Here is a 4,313-nt window from a genome sequence, read left to right on the forward strand (position 1 = left end):
TAGCATATGGTCCCAGGCACAGGGGGAACACGCCTTCACCATGGCAAAACAGGCACAGGGAAAGGTCGTCTCATTGAACGAGCGCTCCTTCCTGTTGACTGCAGCTCCCAAGGGATATCTATTACATCAGGACAGTGTCATTGAGTCTCTAGGCAGAATCAATGCCCAGTGGTTGAACTGGCCTCATCTGTTGCATTGCATTGCATTGCATGCTACATGGAAGGGTATGATAACATGGAGGCTATCCCTCCATCACAAAGAAGGTTTCTTTGTTGTTCCATGTCTTGCAGTCACCCTTTAAAGTGAGACATGAAGCATTAACTGGTCCATTTATTACTTAATAGTTTTAATAGACCATAGACTCTCTCAAGGTCAGAGTGAAAATCATGTTTTGTGCTTGAAACAGCCAGAGGTCTGCGTTAAGAGGGTGTCGTGTTGTTTGTAGCCCCTGCCCTAAAAGGGGACAACAACACCTTTTAAAATGAAAACACATCCATTAAATGCTCTCAGAAAAGGAAATTAGACATGGCAACTCTTTCTAAAGGTGGGGCACTAAGCTGAAGAAGCCCAGTAGTATTGAGATACACTGAGACAGGTTCCCTTCAATGCTGTTGATATTAAATAACAGTATAGGATGATGTACAAAGGCCTGACAATTGGTTGTCCTGGGTTTGATTACCGTACAGTTTGATCCAGTGAGTCTATGTTGCTTTGGATAAAAGCATCTGCAAAATACCAGTCAACTTTTAACTTAAACTGTAAAACAATATCCAACCCATGCCACCTTTCTGTCTCTATTTGTATAGACTTGCAATCAATCAAGTGTGCCTTCATGCAAATGCTTGCAGTTTCGCCCTGCTCTAGTGAGTGGTATTCTATGTTTATGCCTGATCCCATGTATGCTACTAGTATGCAAGCCTGTCTCTGACCTTAGGTGTCTCTGTTTTTGTTGTTGCTTTCGATGGCTGTTCCAGGGTCACTTCACTACTGTATATGTGCATAAAGAATCAATACATTAGCCTAGAAATCTAGACACACCCTAGCGGCAGCGGATTTATTTTTGGTTCCCGGGCTAGTCCAGCAACTCTCCGTTGGCTTGCGAGCTGGAAAAATGAAGCTTCAATCACATTGTGTATAGAGTCGGTAGCCGGGCTTAACATAATGATTGATGGCAGAATTGCAACAGTTCAAGGTATTCACTACATTTGTGTTTTTGACTGAGTGCTGTCTGTCTTTGTTTAGAGTGAAGGCTTCAGTGTGCGTCTTTCACACAAGACTAAGAGGGAGGCGCGGGAAGTAAAGGGAAGCGAGGGGAGAGTTACTGGGGTCATCCATCATTGGGAACCCCACACTCGGCCTACTTCGCAGGCATGTCACTGATTGTCACTGTGGCTTGTCTCCCTACCGCCAGAGAGAAACGTGGCTCAAACGTCCGTGCAAGGTCACTGTGTAATAAAGACAGTATTTTATTTATTTATCTATTTCCGTTCTCTGTTATTTTCGTTTCTCTCAACAGCTCTGGCCAGCTCCTGCTTCTTCCATCTTCTTTCCAAGACACCTGCAATTTGGCTGCACATGGCAATTTACCTGCACTTTCAAACCACTTTCATTACCAATAAGGGAAAAAAATCTATCAGTCATTTAGCCAGTATGATAAAATGTCCCCACAAATAAAGCAACATCAATATAATCAAGGCCTGAAAAGAAAGCCGGGATGATTGCTTGTCACACTTAAGGCTCTGGGCTTGTGTTGGTTCTCATTAATGGGTATTTAACGAGGATGATGAAGCGCGATGCTACCCTTGGCAACAGCAGGGGGTATGATTTATTTGGGAGGCAACATCTGGCACGCCGCATCAGCCAAACAGGTTCTACCTCTGCTGCCCCCACCAACACTTTTGATGCCTTTCATGCAAAGTTGTTTACAAGTCTCTGCCATTTCCGACATAGTTTTCTGGCTCGTGCAAATTTGAAATGTTCTGACACGCTTTACAAACAAATTACTCCCTCTGAAAATTTCACCATGCATGCATGAGAGGCGATTCAGAAGCACAACAAATAACTTCCTCCGCCAAAAATCCCTCAACTTTCAGAGCCAAGCCGTAAGATAAGAGTGTGCACATCACAGACACATTGGTGTCTGTGTAAGTACAGATAGCAACGACAGGCCGGCAACATCACCTATTTCAGGTATCAGGAGAGATCCCTCTCGGTGTCACTTGGCAACCGCTTGACTGGGGCACCTCCTTCTCCTAATGCATTCCGGTTGAGGAGGCCGGCGCGGAATTGAATGAGCCAAGGGCCACAGCTGAGCAATCCCAGCAGTGCTCTCTCTCTCCGCGGGCTTACATAGCAACCGCTGATCTGGCCACCTGAGATATGAGGTAATCAGTGAGTCGGGCGAGGGATGGACGATGCAGGATGGTAGCTAATGCCTTGTTTTTTATGTTGTTGTTGGGTTTTTTGCCCGCGTTGCTAGCGACTAGCAACGAGTGCTAATGAGGCTGTGTTTTGACATGATCGCAATGGGCAAGGCCACTGCTAAGAAATGTCTTCCATGCCCTCAAGGTGGTCACAAAAACAAGAAAGGAAGATATATTGTTTTTTTTTAGGGGGGGTGGGTGTTTTGGCGCAGGTGATTAAGAACTGTTGGTAAAAATCTCAGGAGCATTCTATCTCTCACAATCTCCTCGCATGTCTCGCATCTGTTCCTAACGCGAGCGTGGCAGATGCTAAACACACACCACCCGTCCCTTCTTCTCCTTCTCCCCGCACGCACTCGTTTATTTAAAGATGAAATGCATAGCTCCTGCTCATTGCCCACACAGCGACACAGGCAGCACATCGATACCGTCTCACCCTAAAGCGTCTTAGAGCAAGGCTCCCTCTCTTTGCCAGCTGGCATCTGCCCGACATTCCAGAGTGAGCGCTGCCCCTCTCCTCTTGCTCGGAGCAGCTCTTGCCAAAGATAAACCTATCACATTTGGAGAAATGGAGGGAGAGGAGGAGAGAGAAGCAGTCCAGATGGAGTGCTTTATCTGATGGTGGAGGCTGCAAGGGGATTAGCTTTCTCAGGATGAAAGCCACTGCTTGTCTTTCTCTCTCTCCTACTCTCTCCTTCTCTCCCTACTTCTCTGTCCTCCTCCTTCTATACACCCCCCAGACACACACACACACACGCACGCACACGCACACACCCTTGGTCGCTCATTCGTAATCAGAAACGTGCACAGCACTTACCTTCAGCTCGGCTTTCGCTCTCACACCTCATTCACAAGCCTCAGCCACGGAGATAACACCCACTGCTGCCCTCCTCCTCATCCTCACACAGCGTGCACACACACACACACACACACACACACACCTATTCACACACACATGCTCTCTTGCACAAAATACCCAGAAAGAACACACTCTCCCACCCTGGCAGCAGATGACACCAAATTGGGCGCCAAACGAGAGTTGGATTTAAAACGCCAGCGCTGCGCCAAGGGAAGAGGGGGGTAAGCTAATCAGGTGGCACTGACTACTCCCCCACTCTCCTCAACATCTCCACCTGCTTCCTGTATCAATGAGACACCCGCACCAATAATAACAATAACAACAAAAAACAACAGCTCACGCACCTGCCCACAACTTTTGTAAAATGCCAGGAGTGAGTGTCTGCTTACCTGGAGACTCCTGTACCTTTGCGAGCTCGCGATTCCCCTGCACGCATCGGCAGCACAGATCATCTGGAGGAGAGAGAGAGAGAGAGAGGGAGGGAGAGTCTCGAACAGGGAGAGGTGGAGTCGTGCTGAGGAGAGCGAGGGAGAGAGAGAGAGAGGGAGAGAGAGAGAGAGAGGAGGAGGAGGAGAAAAAAGTGACTGTTGATGCTGTTGCCTGGCGCTGCTCCCGCTCGTACTCTCTGCTCAGCCTAGAGGGATATGCCAGTGTGGCGATGTCTGATCCCCCATTAAAAAGAGACAGTGGACGTGTCGAGAACCATGTGGGAGACAGAGAGAGAGTGATAGAGAGATATGGGGAGAGAGAGAGAGAGAGAGATGGGGAGAGGGAGAAATATGGGAGGAGGAGAAAAAAACGAGGGGGACGTGATACGTGATAGAGAGAGAGGGAGAGAAAGACAGAGAGAGAGAGAGAGAGAGAGGAGAGACTCTTGGCTGATCAGCAGAGCGTCATCAGGCGGCAGTTCCTGCGGAATCCCTCCACTGAGAGGGGGCCTGCATCACTGAGTCCTTGACCGTGATTGGCTGGGAGGGATGCTGATTGTGGTGGCGGAGGGCGATGGTGTGGACTGAGGAGACTGCTGCTGG

The 4,313-nt window shown here is 48.3% G+C and overlaps 1 protein-coding gene across 3 annotated transcripts in view; it reads right to left on the reverse strand.

Annotated features, from left to right (window-relative positions):
- syt1a (synaptotagmin Ia) overlaps nt 1-4,055 on the reverse strand; it is a 195,752-nt gene extending 191,697 nt beyond the window's left edge. The window contains exon 1 of one of the 3 annotated variants that reach the window (XM_048268793.1): nt 3,672-4,055. The gene's annotated coding sequence lies outside the window, so the exon portion shown is untranslated. Of the gene's footprint in view, nt 1-3,240; nt 3,334-3,671 lie in introns of those variants that run through there. The other 2 variants (XM_048268799.1, XM_048268798.1) reach the window with 2 other exon arrangements.
- Nucleotides 4,056-4,313: the final 258 nt, after the last annotated feature.

The sequence above is a fragment of the Alosa alosa genome, chromosome 17, assembly GCF_017589495.1.
Source record: "Alosa alosa isolate M-15738 ecotype Scorff River chromosome 17, AALO_Geno_1.1, whole genome shotgun sequence".
Lineage (NCBI taxonomy): Eukaryota > Metazoa > Chordata > Actinopteri > Clupeiformes > Clupeidae > Alosa > Alosa alosa.